The sequence below is a fragment of the Bos grunniens genome, chromosome 28 (assembly GCF_055505025.1).
Source record: "Bos grunniens cultivar Pamir isolate PY7600 chromosome 28, Bosgru_T2T1.0, whole genome shotgun sequence".
In the NCBI taxonomy this organism is placed as follows: Eukaryota; Metazoa; Chordata; class Mammalia; order Artiodactyla; family Bovidae; genus Bos; species Bos grunniens.
In genome coordinates this window covers 44,998,313-45,013,466 of record NC_141192.1, presented here as the reverse complement: position 1 = coordinate 45,013,466, position 15,154 = coordinate 44,998,313, and the positions used below count along the sequence as shown (strand labels likewise).

Below are 15,154 nucleotides of genomic sequence, written 5' to 3'. Positions count from 1 at the left end.
AAAAAAAAAAAACTGCTCCATGAAATCATTCCGAGATTTGGTCTGCCCAGGTCATTACAAAGTGACAATGGGACATCATTTACTTCTAAGGTCACCCAAGGGGTCTCTAAAGCACTGGGCATTACTTATTACCTCCATTGTGCCTGGAAGCCTCAGTCTCCAGGAAACCTAGAAAGAGCCAACCAATTCTTAAAATCATCAATAAAAAAGATAACCCAGGAGACCTCCCTGGGATGGAAGGAGGCTTTACCAATAGCTCTCCTCTGCACCCGTATTGCCCCTAAGGAACAGGTTGGTCTTAGTCCTTATGAGATGCTATATGGGAAATCTTTTGTTTGTGTCAATAACCTCTTCTTAGATCCAGAGGCTCAGACCCTCTCGTCTTATACCATGGCCATTAGGCAATTCCAACAAGACATACACATGTTGGGTGTCAACCAGGACCCAAAAGATTCTAAAGAGCCACCACTATATGGTCCAGGGACTCAAGTCCTATTAAAATCTGGAAAGATGTCCCCAAAGGCTCAACTCCAGCCCACATGGAAGGGCCCCTACCCTGTAATACTTTCTACCCCCACAGCAGTCAAGGTACCGGGATTCCGGGATTCACTACTCACGAGTCAAGCTGTGGAAGAAAACAGAAGAGGACACTCAATGTACCTGTGAGCCCCTGGGAGATCTCAGATACCTATTCAGACTACAAATGAGTGCTATTCCAATGAATGCTTCCAAAATTAAGTTTCTGGGGATAAGATTTCTCAGGATAGCTCTGTCTCTTGAGGGGGGAACGTTAGATAGTTAGCATAGGAAAAAGGAGTCCAAAATAGACAAAGATAGAGAAACAAAAGATACTCCAACTGTTCTTATCATTTGGGAAATTATGTGGCTTTTAGGAGTTCTATGCCTGGAACCAAGGACAGAGACTCTGTGTGTGTGTGTGTGTGTGTATGTATATATGTGTATATTCTATAATTTCACAGGAATGGAGGAGACACACCAACTCTTAATATCCATGGCCATTGAAGTGACGTACATCATTTTTAGATTTGGTCACATGAACTCAACCAATTGCAGAGGAAAATGTAGGGAAGCTGGTAGGGGTCTATTGACCATGCGTCTGCCAAGGTCAACCACCTGGACATGCAAACACGACCCCTCTGCCCCCTCCACCTGGAGCCACTCCTTTGTTGTCCTGAGCGAGCTCTGAGTTGTCCCTAATTCAGTGCAGGCCTTCGTTCTTCCAGCCCTGCACTGCCTCTCAGAGAGACCCTGAGTGCTTGTCCTTCTGGTCTGCCAGGACCTGCCTTGCGGGGTCAGGACTCTCTTCTCTCAGTGAGGGCACAGCTCCTCCAGGCAGGCAGGGCAGGTTTGTGCATGTGTTTTGATCACATAACACTGTGGTTTATTTAACTTTCCAATTATTTTTCACATGAATTACCAAGATGTTTCTCCCAAACTTAAAATTTGTTTTGTTTTGTTTTTAATTTTTATTATAGTTGATTTATAATGTTGTGTTGGTTTCAGATGTATAGCAAAGTGAATCAGTTATATATATACATATATCTCCTTCTTTTTTCATATTTAAAATTTTAAATCTGAAGTCCACATTCATCTTGGTTGGTATTTTATTCATTGATCTGATCTAATTCATACTTTATATTTCATATTTTATGAAATTGCAAAAATGCTGCTTGGGCTTCCTCTGAGGCATTAGCTGAGCAGCACTACCTAAACAAGTTGGGGTGTGAGGTTGGTGTGACCTGCAAGTTCTGAACTAGTGCAGACCTACAGCCGTCACTGTGTCTGTTTCGTAATGGTCACAAATCATTCAACAATCAATCCCAGGAGTGTTCTGGGGAGCAATGCCAGGCAGACATACAGTTTCTTAGGATCTATTATAATTTCCTTTAAAAATGCTTTTCGTACTTTTTTGTTTGATTTCTACTATTCTCAATGATTCTTCAAAATCACCAAAGAAAAGGGGTTCCAAATGACATTTAGGAGCATCTTCAGAAGGCTCAGCTGTAGACTCTCTGGGCCTGGGGTCTGGGTGGTTTAAGCATCATGCTCTGCCCTGGGTTGTGCTGTTGCCTAGAAAGGACAAGGCAGAGCATGGTGAGGCAGAGGGAAACCTGATTTCCATTAAAATACGCGAGGACTGCTCCAAGGGCATAAACTGAGAAAACCGAGTACTGGAGCATTCCCAACACCACTGCCTTTGACAGGTACAGAGTTCTCCAACCTACCAGCTGGGGTCCTCAGGGACTGAATTTCCCTTGGGGCCCTGGTTCCCTCAAAGGCTCAGATGGCGTCCCCGGGCAGCAAGCCACCTGGAATTAGAAGGTAAATGACATCATGGCCAGATTCAGACAGGGGTATCTGTTCCGACCTCCCCAAACTTCATGCTCTGTATGACCCACTTGCCAAGGCAGGCATCATCGTGTCACATTTATAAATAGCTCCAAACACCTAGGGGCTTGGGGCCCCTGGACACAAAAGAGATGTCTGTCTTTCTTCAGCGGTTGCTTTGCATGAAATAAAATCAATGAGCCAAGCCCATACAAAATCGAGGATTTTCAGATCAATTCCTTTTTGAAGTTAGATTTGGAGTTTTAGGACAACAATGGTCAGCACCTGACCAGAAGTTTTCCTGGAGGCTAGGGAACTAAGTTTGGGACATGTGTAAGAACTGAGATACTGAAAAGAAGACAGCTTCCAAAGAAGCTAATGGCTTGATTTCTTTCTTTGTTTCTTTCTGATCTGATGCTGCTTTTAGCCTGGTCCTCTTCGGGCATTGTGGCCAGGAGGGCGACTCTGTACCATCTCACTGACAGTGGCTGAAGGTCCCAATCTGGCTTCTCAGATCCGAAAACAAAGAAACAAAGGTGGACTTGACTGGGGGGTTCATTTGAAGAGTGGCCAGCAGAATTGATTGATTCTAACTGCCAAAATCCTTGCCCCATGGCATTCTACACAAACTCAGGCAGCTTGTAAAGTGCCCAGGACTGTGGTCTGGAACAGCAGCACTTCACCCTTGGAAGAGTGAAGGGCCTCAAAGATGCTGAGTGTCCACTGAGTGGCCGCACAGCTGGCTTGTGTGCCCAGCAGGGGCTGCTTGCAGTCCAACCCACAGAACGTGGCAGTTCTGGGTCAGCATCGCAGTTTATCATTGACCACAGCCTCACGGGTATGAACCAGAGTAGGGGGAGGGGGGGGCACCGAGGTCCAACTGCAGAGGGCAACAGATCTGCTTCTAGCCTGTCCCTTAGTCCTGTGGGAAGCGAGGGCACACCTGGGCTCGATCAGGGTGGGGAGAGGCCCCCAGAGAGGATGCGGCCACCCAGCCAAGGAGCGATGCAGGAGCCAGGTGGATCCAGCTCCCAAAGAACAGGATCCATCCAGTAAGGATCTTCAAGGCCACCTCTCACAGGAGCCGGAAGAAGAGTCTTGATTTCTAGGTGTGCATCTGAAATTACTTTCCTACCAGCAGGTCAGACAACTGGGTTCACTGGGCAGGAGGAGACAAGCAAACAGCATGGCTTTCCTCTCTCAGGTCCCCCAACCCCTGACTCCTCTTCTCCCACTACAGTTAACGTGTGATGGCCATCCACTTAATGAACTTGGTTCCCAAACCCACACCATGTGTCCACAAAAATACCTCCCCTTGGATCTGTCCCTTATAATCCAGGGTCCCCATAGGGTTCTGATTTCCACTCAGAGCTCAGAAACCTGAATCTGCAGGCCTCAGCAAACCTACTGCCTCCCCACCTCCCCTTCCAGCCACCACATGGATTGAAGAAATAGGAACAGTAGCCCCCAGCCTAGAAGGTGGAGTTCCCAGATATAAGTGTGAGCACCCACCTTGGAGCAAGAATCAAGGCCATGAGGGAACGCAAGTGCCTCTTGTGAACGGTGTTCCTCATCTGAGTGCCCAGGCCTAGGCTGGCTCTGAGGTCAGCTCCACAGTCCCTGCTGCCCAGGCAATGCCCAAGAAGACTCAGGAATCCATCCTTGACTAGATGTCCCAGGTCTCTGCACTGGAACAAGAGCTCCTCCAGGGAAGGTGCAGTTCTGATGATCTAGTACTGAGTCCAGGGTGTAGGAGTGGGAGAGGTGCTTTTCCCTGCACCACCAACAAGCAGGGTTCTGACTCCAGCTGGTGGTCCTATGAGTCAACTCGGTTCTGACACTCTTCACCCGGAGAGAGCATCAGGTCCCACAGGCTGAAGGCTCATCCCCACAAGACCACCCCGACTTCAGATTCCAGTCACAGGTCCAGACTGCCACCTGTGCTTCTGACCAAATGCCTATAATTTGGAGGTTCCTAGAACCCCATCCTGGGGCTTGATTAATTTGCTAGAGAAGCTCACAGAAGTCAGAGAAACATTTTACTTACTAGATTCCTGGGGTTTTTTTGTTGTTCAGTTGGCAAGTTGTGTCTGACTCTGTGGCCCTATGGACTGCAGTACATGAGGCTTCCCTTCCCTTCCATCATCTAGCTTTTCTCAAGTTCAGTCCATTGCATCAGCGATGCAATCCAACCGTCTCATCCTCTGTCACCCTCTTCTCCTGCCTTCAGTTTTCCCCAGTATCAGGATCTTTTCCAATGAGTTGGCTAAGTATTGGAGCTTAGATTCAGCATCAGTCCTTCCAATCAATATTCATGGTTAAATGGAGGAGATGCAGATGGCAAATGAGGCATGGGGAAGGACATGGAGCTTCTCTGCCCTCCATGAGGGCACCACTCTTACCAGATCACTAACTGTTCCCCAACCTGGAAGCTCTTCAGACTCTGTCTTTTTGAGTTTTATGGAGGTTTCACTCCATAGACTCTATCGATCAAGCCATGGACCACTGGTGACTGAGTCCGTCTCCAGCCCCTCTCCTTCCAGGAAGTCAGGGCATGGGGCTGAAGGTTGCAGCCCTCTATTCATGGTTGGTTCCCCTGGCAACCAGCCCCCATCTGCAGGCACTTCCAAAGGCCTCCTCACTGACATCAGCCTAGCAGTGGTGGAAAGGAGCTTTCTGTGAGTTACAGGACACCCATTTCACCTTGTGGATCAGAGGACAAGAGCCCAAGCAGAACAAAAGATGCTTCTGTGGCTCTTACTGCGCAGGAAATCCCAAGGGTTTGAAGAGCTGTGAGTCACAAACAGGGACAAAGACCAAATGAGTATTTCTCATTATGAATCACAGGGTCACAGTGTCCTTTACTCAAAGTAGCACATATTTACTAAGCACAGAGGTGGCCTTTCACTTTGGGGACCACCCGTCACCTTGTTCCCTATCGAGGCTGTAGGAGGGATTCTAGTGACACTTTCAGAAAGTCATAGGTTTTGGTAAAATTTGCCAAGTGAGATATTTTAACCACAACTTTCCCAGTGCATTTCCTTTCATATATGATGGGGATGGCTGCTGGTAATTTGGGGCCTGGCTGGTGGGATTTGAGACAGGGATACTTAAGTTAGAGTTGGGGGTGGGGGCTTATGTACTTGGTTGCCCCCATCATCACCATTCATCACATGGCTGGCTCTGACCCTGACCTCTTACCCTGCCCTCTGCTGACCAGCCAGGGTTCCGAGGCCACCGTGTAGCCCCAGGGCTGCACTGTGACCCTTAGAAGCCTCACTGAGCCCAGTCCTGGGAGATGTGGAGCCACAGCCTCAAAACACGTGGCGGTGGGATTTCCCTGGTGGTCCAGAGACTAAGACCTGTGCTCCCAATGCAGGGGCTCCCGGTTCAAGCCCTGGTCAGGGAACCAGACCCCCACATGCTGGAACTAAGAGTTCACATGCCGCAACTAAAGGTCCTACGTGCCGCAACTAAGAGCCGGTACAGCCAAATAAAACTGGTCTGTGTGAATGTTAGAGATGAGTCAGTCAGCTAGTTAATATGATTATACTATTTTCCTGTATCTTGTATATTTGTGGCCTTTGTAGGCTTTTAAGCTTAGAATTTACTGTTTTCTCATGCTAAATAATTTATCTGGAACCAATTTTTCAAAGAGTTTTGAATTCTTTTTCTTAAAGAGCCTCTTCCAAATCATGCAAGCTTCAGGCCCATGCACCCTGTGCTGACCGTGAACTTGGTCTGGCTGGCATTCTTCCAGGCTCTAGGGTTATGGCTGTGAGAAAAACAGACAAGCCCCCTGCCCCATAGGTTTGCCAGCACCCAGCACATGCCTAATAAATACTGTCTAAACCCAATCGCACCCTGGAAAGAGTCTGCCCCTTAGCAGGGCCGAGGGCTGACCCCAACCGCACTCAGTGTCACTGTGCCAGGCTTTCAGAACCGCTCCTATCCCTTGAGAGTTACACGTCCAGGCTGGCTGAACTGCTCCACCTCTACAGGGGACACAGTTTGGGAAACACTTCTCCTGAGGCATGAGCTGGTGGCTGGTGGCCGGTGGCCTGCCCTCCCCTTTGTCCTGTCCCATGACCTGAGATATTTCCTCAGAGATGACTTTTTGTGTTTCTTGGTTTCATCTTGTTTTTTCAAACACTCAACTTCTACATTTAGGGCCCACCATTTAATATGGCAGTGTCCTTGAGAATATATCTGCTGCCTTATTATTCCCTTAAGAGAAATTCATGAGAGCAAAATCACAGAATAAGAAATTGTCATGGCTTTTGGTTTTACTTTCCCAAGTTGCTTTCTTAAAAGTCTCCAGTTTACAAGCCCCCAGCTGTGCTGGGGAGAGTGTACCTCACCACTCAGTACTGAATTGGGTGTTTACTTCTTAAATATGGCAAATTTGATATATGGTAAGTGGCAACTCTTTGCTTAAATGGTCATGACTTTGATCACTAATAGAATTAAATATTTTTCTTGTGTATTTATTTTATATTCATTTGTAGTCTTTGTGCTTCTATATATTATCTGAAATTATTGTTTACACATGTCCTTTGCCTGTCTTTCTGTTGATTATTTTTAATGTCAATTTTCTATTTTCTTAGGTAAATATTTTCTTAGGTATGAACCATTTCTCTAATTGTGGTGAGTATTTTCCCTACTGATGGTTAGAAAATGAATTTGATGGCTGCGTTCCATTAGTTCTACTTCCTCCATGGCAGACAGATGGCTGACTCTAGATCCATTCAGAATACCAACTGGGGCGTGAAGGGTAGTGGAGGATCTGACCTATAATGAGACGAGCACTGAAGTGTGCAAGAATTTGTCTGCTAGCACAGCACAGAGCTGGCACATCCCAAGGCCTCCCTCTCCAGGTGGGCAGCTACGCAAGGCCTGCCTGTGCCTCCTCCAGAACCCACTCCTAAAGGGTCCTTTGCATAAGGCCTTACAGGTGCTTCTGCTGGCAGTGGTGGGAGCCAACCCCCTAGGCAGGACATAGGAAGCCTTTCCTGCTCTGGCCCCTGCCTGCCTTTTCATCCTCACCTCCTTAAGCCTATGCCGTCCTCAGCCTCAGCATTAGCATTGCTGGCTGCTTCTAGTTCCTTGAGTGGGAGAGACCTTCCAGCCCTGGTGTGTTTCCCTATAAGACTCCTGCTCAGCCTCCAGGGCTCAGTGCAGGCCTCGTGGCTTCAGGAAGCTTCCCTCCTGCTGCACCACCCTCATCGCACTCACGACAGGGGTTCTAAGTGCCTGTCTGTCTCTGCACTTCGCCGTGCACACCCCGATGCCAGGTGCTGCCTCCCTCTCTGCATTGCCCACCACACCTGGCAGGCACCCTGTGTATTCAAGCGGGCGGAAGCGGGTGGGGAGGCGGCTCGGGGTCTCTGTGGATCTGGCGCCGTGGAATTGCTCTTTCAAAGTGCAAGTCCTTTCACACGCAAGGGGCACCATCACTGCTATGGGAGATGGTGATGACTTTAGGGTCATTATTAAAATGAAAGTAGAAATCATCTGCAGGTCCACCCTGGGCAGGCAGGCAGTTTTCGTGGAAGATAAAACCATTGGTTAAGGGTGACATTTCTCACTTGACATGAGAAATGAATATACGAAGCAAGCGTGGTGTAACTACACTCTAATTTCACTCTTTTTCTAGAGTTTGAGCAGCCGCTAGATGTAAGTGCCAAGGGGACCACACCGTCTGCTCATGCGATCAGGTCCCTACATGATTTGTCACCTGCAGTTTCAACTGTGGGGCCCAGTGCATGCATGCTCTGCTGAGGGCTGGGGCAGGGCCAGGTCTGCTGCGCTAGATGCCCTGTGGGATGGTGCATCTTCTGGGAGGTGCTGTGTCCACCACGGAGGGTGCTGGCGCTGCCCCAAGGCAGCATCCTTGGTTAGCAACCAGAGCCCTGCCGGCCAGCTCTGCCCGCTTCACCAGCCTCATGCCCTCAGTGAAGGCTTGGGGGATTCCCCTCAGCCTTCCAGGGATGCTCCATGGAACAAAGTCAGGGGAGAGTCCTTCCTCACCATCTCCCCACCAATGCTTTCCTAGGTGATTTTTCTTTTAGGTGGCATTTCCCTGGAAGTCTTCTTTATGTCAAGACTTGAACTGCTGCTTATTGAAGCCATCCTACAAAGATGATCTCCTGTTTCCTGGAGTCAGAGAGCCAAAGCTGGAGGCCCAGAAAGAGAAAGTCATGCACATAGCAGCAGCACAAATCTGTGGGCCACTGTGACCCCGGCTCTGTCCCAGGCTTTGTGAGTCTTTCTGCTCCTGGAGCAGCTGCTTACCAACATCTGTCTGCAGGAACATCATTTGGGACTTTATTAATCTGTTGCTGCCAGGTATCCTCCCTAGATTTGGGCTGCTTGGGGCTTAGCCACCAGTGCCCCCACCTCCCCACCAAGGGGACTCTTATGCAGATCTCTTGAGGACCCATTGGATAGAGAGAATGAACCAGAATCCAGAGGGTCAGTACTGAAACTGTGGTCCACTGACCAGCAGCACTGCCTCACCTGGAGTGTGTTAAAACGTGCAATCTCAGACCACCTAGGTCTACTGAATCAGGATCTTCATCCAAATAGGAACCTTGGGCAATACTATGCACCAAAAGAATTTAAGACACACCAACCCAACCATGGGGGAGGTGGAATTGAGATAAAGGCAAAGGAGCCCTATAAGATTCAGAAAGAAACCCAAGTCACCCTGGGGAGTGTTGGAGGCACAAAGTGTTCGCTCCCAGGTTGAGAGTTCTCAGTCTAGGAGACAGGCAAAAGGGGTGCCTGTGTCATGTGACCCACATGATGAGCCGGGAGTGGTGTTCCCTCCAGAGTGCTGGATACTCATTGTCGAGCACAAACACACAGCCCAAAGCCTGTGGCTTTGAAATCGGTGACATTCTCAAGTGGCACAAAAAGGAAAATACAGGCTGATTTTGCTTTTCATTCCAAACTCACTTGCTTATTTAGGATAGATGTCGACCTTTACATCATAAGGTCTAAACTTGTTTGGCTGAGACCCATCCCTAGCCCCGTGATCAATCTTGGGGCCCATTCGAGTATAAGACTCCAATGTCTGTGACCCCATCCCCCCCACCCACCCCACCACCACCAGCCTCTGCCTCTGGGTCCTCCATGAGTGCAGGCTATGTGTGCCTGCTCCCTGGCAAAACTGAGCCTCTGCACCAGATGTTCACTTACCCAGAGCTTTTGGTGAGTTTATTTGTTATAAGATGTGGGATAATTCAGAGAGCTTATTTTTCTCACTGGCCCTTTTCCATCCATCTCTTCCTAGCCATCCCCATTCCACCACCAAACAAAACAAGAACTGTTGGATCAATTTGGGAATCGCCTTCTGCAGCTTCCTTCTAACTGTGGGATTTCATTCTGTGGACACCTGCTTCTAAATAAATACCTGTGTTTCCCTAAGAGAACTTTTGATAAATAATGTCTCCTCCACCTTTGCAATGGGATGCCCAGTTCTTGTTAAGGCTGAAGGTGAGATAAGATGACCTGAAATAGATCCTCACTCATTTCTCAGACTAAAACGAAGATTCACCGACCAAGTCTCATTCCTCTTTGCCACCTCCTTAAAAACTAGTTTCCTAATAGGGAATCAACACTGGAAGGAGAAAAAGTCAGAGTTCAGGCTTCAGTGGGACCCCAGCTGAGGCTGTTCTATGACCCTGAGGATAGATCTCAAGGTAGCCAAATGGACCTCTGGCCATAGGGCCTTCCTGGACTCTGGATATTGTAACCTGGGGCCATTTTTGTGGACATAGTTGTCACTCGCAGTAACATCCAAAACGCCCGAGACCAGGACCGTCCTGTTGAGGAGACAGGTCTAGGTATGCTGCTTACCCTCCACCTATGCCCTGGAAGAGTAAAACCACATGGTGCCTGGAAAGGGAGGCTGCCCTCCCCCACCACAGCCTTCCTGGTGCAGGCCGGCAGCCAAGGGTGATCGAGAGTGTGGAAGGCAAGGCTAGGGGACCAGGAATTCTCAGGCTGGGTTTTCCTTTCTCTTTAAAATAATATGGTGTGTTCTTTCTCTGTAGGGAGACTCTGGGAGCACTTTTTGCAAATGAATTCAAGGAAAATAGCTTGAAGCAGTTAGGCCTTCCACTTAGAATGACTTGCAAGGAAATAGGCCACCCACAGTCTGTAACCAATAATAACCCTCCGTTTTCTTCCCCGAATAAGGACAGTGCCCCCAGGTGAGGCGATGCTATCTTAACTTCCAGGAAGCATCGTTACTTCTTGAATATTTGCTTTTTCTTTTCCAGGTAGATTCTCCATGGGGAATTCTGAAATGCAGGAGACATACACAGAGAACAAAAAAGCAGGTGAAGAAAGGAGATTCTGCATCTCAAGCAGGACTTTCTCTGCCTCCTTATGGAGCAAAACAGACCCAGTCCTTTCCCCAATATTTAAGCCCCATTGCACACCCCTGCCCCAAAGGATTAAAGGATGGTTCACTGGAGAAGGAAACGGCAACCCACTCCAGTATTCATGCCTGGAAAATCCCATGGACCGAGGAGCCTGGTGGGCTACACTCCATGGGGTCGCAGAGTCCGACATGACCGAGCGACTTGTGTGTGTGTGTGTGTGTTAAAAAAAAAAAAAAAGGATGGTTCAGAGTATTGACAGCCCTGAGTGACCCCTACCCTGTGCCAAGCAGTTGGGACCTTGAGTCAGATGAATCCAGATCACAGAAACATCTGAGAATCAGTTTCCAGAATGTGGGGTGGGAAGAGGGTTCATCTTGCCTCCGTTGGAGTGAAAGTGTTAGTTGCTCAGTTGTGTCTGACTCTTTGCAACCCCATGGACTGTACCCACAAGGCTCCTCTGTCTGTGAATTCTCCAGGCAAGAATGCTGGAGCAGGTTGCCATTTCCTTCTCCAGGGGATCTTCTCGACCCAGGGACTGAACCGCAGTCTCCTGCTTTGGCAGGGGGATTCTTTACCATCTGGGCCACCAGGGAAGCCTGTTGGGTTGAGATGCTCCCTTGGTCTTTTTCCATTCCTCTCTATCCCACTACCCCATCTGTAACTCCGGTTTGTTCATGCACAGGAGGGAGAACTCTGAGCACTCCACTCCCATATTGCACTCCGAGAAAGCTGAGGCCCACATGGGCCCAAGGAAAGGACTCATTTTTTCCACATGCCCTGGCACATGAGGACCCAGAAGCTACAGGAAAGGTGCCTGAGGAAGCGGCAGGCTGGGTGGGGACCCCCATGGAACTGGATCGAAGACTGGAGGCTGTGTGACCAGAACCTGCTCAAGGAAGATATCAGGAGCATCTCTGAGTTAGCCTCCAAGTACGCCAGGGAGAGGCTAATCCCCAGCCCTCCTGGCTTAACTTCAGCCCAAGTGAGAAGGACATGAGTAATTTTCTCTATATACACCCACTCAATCACTTACCACCAGATTGTTTACTCTTAGGGCAACAAATTATACTCAGCCCACCTACTCAGGACACCCTGACCTGGCTGGTGCGGAGAAGTTCTGCCCCTTGCCCCTGCACCCAAGGATGGATATAAAGACAGGTAGGCAAGTGTTGAAGGGGTGGATGATGGCATGGGTGGCTGGAGGAAGAGGAGGAGAGGAGAGGTAGAAGGAGATGGGTAATGAGGAGCAAGTTTTACCTCCAGCAGGGCTCAGAGATATGTATCTGCAGAATTGGAACAAGCCACCTGGGGATTAAAGAGCAGGATGAAGCATCAATTATAACCTCCCTTGGCACTGCCTCTTGACATGTGACACAGGCCTGGGATTGCCCTTTATGCTGGCCTCTGCCGGACACTAGTGCTCCCATTAGTGGTGGGAGGCAGGGGGCCTGGAGAGGACCACAAACCCCAGGCGTTCTCCGGCACCAGTCAGGTCCTCCTCCTACGTATAATGAGCAGGGTGGACTGAGTAGCTTCTGAAACCATTCTAGTTTTAAGATTTTGTGGTTCTGGATCTGAGCAATTTGATACTGATTGATGATTCACACTCAAATCCTAAAGGTAATTGTAGTCTAGGATGCCCCTTTAAATGTCAGGTAAGTAAAACAATTATTTACCCTCAAAGTTCAGCATTAAGCAACAACTGCTAGTGGAAAATACTTTTAATACCTTTATTATCTCTGCAAACCCAAATCGGATGGGAAAGAAAAGAAGAATGGCTGCTTCATCAGAGGGAGAGCAGCACGATGGGGTGAAGGCCTGCCTAGCAGGCCCTGCCTACACCTTTCTTACCAGTGCCTGGCATGTGCTAGAGGCTCCATCAATGTTTGTTGAATTAAATTGACTTGAATGAAACACCCCTACATATTTTTTAGTGCTTGTTAGAGATTGATAGTTCTCTCTTTAAATCATTCCCTTTTCTATGTTTATAGAATTCCCACTTTTTTGAGCACGTGACTACTCAGATTAAAAACTGCTTTTCTTAGTCATCCTTAAAACAATACGTATTGACCAAGATTTGCCCAATGAGGTGTAAATGGCAGTATCCACCTGGAAGCCTCCAGGAACTTCCAAAGAAGACAGCTAGGCATATCCTGTGTTGTCCTCCTTCCCACTAGCTGAATGTGTGTGTGATGGCTGGACCTGGGCAGCCGTGTTGGATCAGAAAGTGATTGTGTGAAATGAGACCGCGTAAAGCAAGAGAAGAGTTCTGGGTGCGTGAGGACCTTGTGGAGTTGTGGAGCCACACCTCCAGTTCTACACTGTCTCCTCGCAGGGTTTTATAGGAAAGAGAAATACTTTTCTGTCTTGTTTAAGTCACTGATATTTTGTCTGTTACTCCAAAGTGCTGCACAAGGTCTTTGATGCCTAGAAATCCTCAGTAGTGTTTACTGAATGAATAAATGCCACAGCAATAATGTTCATTATGGAAAATTAATTAAAATGAGAAAACACAGACAAACTGTTTTCCTATAAGGACAAAAGAGAAACTCTGAGACCCGTTTGAGTCTTGCCTATAGCTAATAATCAATAACTGGTATTAGTTGGAGTGAAATAGCTATTTTACTAAACACAAAAACATCTTACAGTGACTTCCCTAGTATCTGTGAGCTCAACCATGAAAAAGAACATAATTTTTCCATGAAAATGCTTACTTTTGTCTTGAGCCCCTATTTTCTCTCAATAGTAAAAATAAGTTCTTATTTCCAGACAAGCTCTGTTTGTGACTATGGAGCCATTTCAGGTTTTAGGTTCAGATGTCTCTCCCCTGCTCAACACTGGGGAAGAGCCAAGGCTCTGGGGGACCCAGAGAAGTGCTGCGGGTGTGGACAGAGGTGCTGGCCAAAGTCCATCTCTGCCCACGTGGCCTGTAATGGGGCCCTCATTCTCACGCCTAGCACCCCCACAGCCCTGCCATGGTCCTGGATGCCACATCCTCGCTCTCTAAGTGTCTATCCCCACCACCACCACCAGAATCATGATTCTTCCCCAGGTCCCCTGCTCTCTAAATGACTATCCCCACCACACCAGAACCATGATCCTTCCACAGAACCTGTGATCTCTGAGTATCTATTCCCACTACGGAAGAACCATGATCCTTCCCCAGGTACCCGGCTCTCTTAAGTGTCTATCCCTACCCCCATCAGAATGATGATCCTACCCCAGGTCCCTGCTCTCTGAGTGTCTATCCCCACCTCCACCAGAACCATGATTCTTCCCCAGGTACCCTGCTCTCTAAGTGTCTTTCCCCACTACAAGCAGAACCATGATCCTTCCCCAGGTCCCCCACGCTGAGTATCTATCCCCACCCACACAAGAACCATGATCCTTTCCCAGGTCCCCAGCTCTGTACACGTCTATCCCCACACCCACCAGAACCATGATGCTTCCCCAAGTCCCTGCCTATCTGAGTGTCTCTACCCACCCCCCACCAGAACCATCATCCTTCCCCAGGTCCCCAACGCTGAGTATCTATCCCCGCTCACACAAGAACCATGATCCTTCCCCACATCCCATTTCTTTGTGTCTATCCCCACCCCCAGAAGAACCATGATCCTTCCCCAGGTCTCCTTATCTCCAAGTGTCTATCCCCATGCCCACCCGAATGATGAATCTTCTCCAGATCCCTGGCTCTCTGAGTGTCTATCCCCAGACCCATCAGAATGATGATCCTTCCCCAGGTCCCTGATCTCCAAATGTCTATCCCCATCCCCACCAGAACCACGATTCTTCACCAGCTCCCTGCTCTCTAAGTGTCTATCACCACCCCCACCACACCATGATACTTCCCCAGGTCCCCTGCTTTCTGAGTGTCTATCCCCACCCTCACCAGAACCATGATCCTTCCCCAGGTCCCATCTCTTTGTGTCTATCCCCACCTCTAGAAGAACGATTAGCCTTCCCCAGGTCCCCTGATCTCTAAGTGTCTATCCCCATGCCCACCCGAATGATGAACCTTCCCCAGGTCCCCTGCTCACAGAGTATCTATCCCTACCCCCGCCATAACCATCATCCTTCCCCAAGTCCCTGTTCTTTGAGTATCTATCCCCAGGCACACCAGAACCATGGTCCTACCACAGGTCCCAGCTCTCTGAGTGTCTATCCCCACCCTACCAAAACCATGATCCTTCCCCAGGTCCCATCTCTCTGTGTCTATCCCTGCCCCCACCAGACCATGATCCTTCCCAGGTTCCCTGCTCTCTAAGTATCTATCCCCAGGCTTACCAGAACCAGGATCCTTCCCCAGGTTCCCAGCTCTCTGAGGCCACCCCCACCAGAACCATGATCTTTCCCCAGGTACCCGGCTCTCTGAGTATCTGTCTCCATCCCCACCAGAACCATGATCCATCCCC

General features: G+C 48.7%; 2 long non-coding RNA genes across 2 annotated transcripts in view; both read left to right on the top strand.

Annotated features, from left to right (window-relative positions):
• The window catches only part of LOC147343296 (uncharacterized), a 47,901-nt gene extending 38,116 nt beyond the window's left edge, over positions 1-9,785 (top strand). Inside the window, exons 4-6 of the long non-coding RNA XR_015156712.1 lie at positions 6,957-6,996; positions 8,421-8,610; positions 9,647-9,785. This is a non-coding gene — a long non-coding RNA (uncharacterized LOC147343296). The remainder of the gene's footprint in view (positions 1-6,956; positions 6,997-8,420; positions 8,611-9,646) is intronic.
• Positions 9,786-10,341: 556 nt separating this feature from the next.
• Positions 10,342-13,219, top strand: LOC147343295 (uncharacterized). Its single transcript, XR_015156713.1, has 2 exons — positions 10,342-10,697; positions 11,425-13,219. It is a non-coding gene; the product is annotated as an uncharacterized LOC147343295 (long non-coding RNA).
• Positions 13,220-15,154: the final 1,935 nt, after the last annotated feature.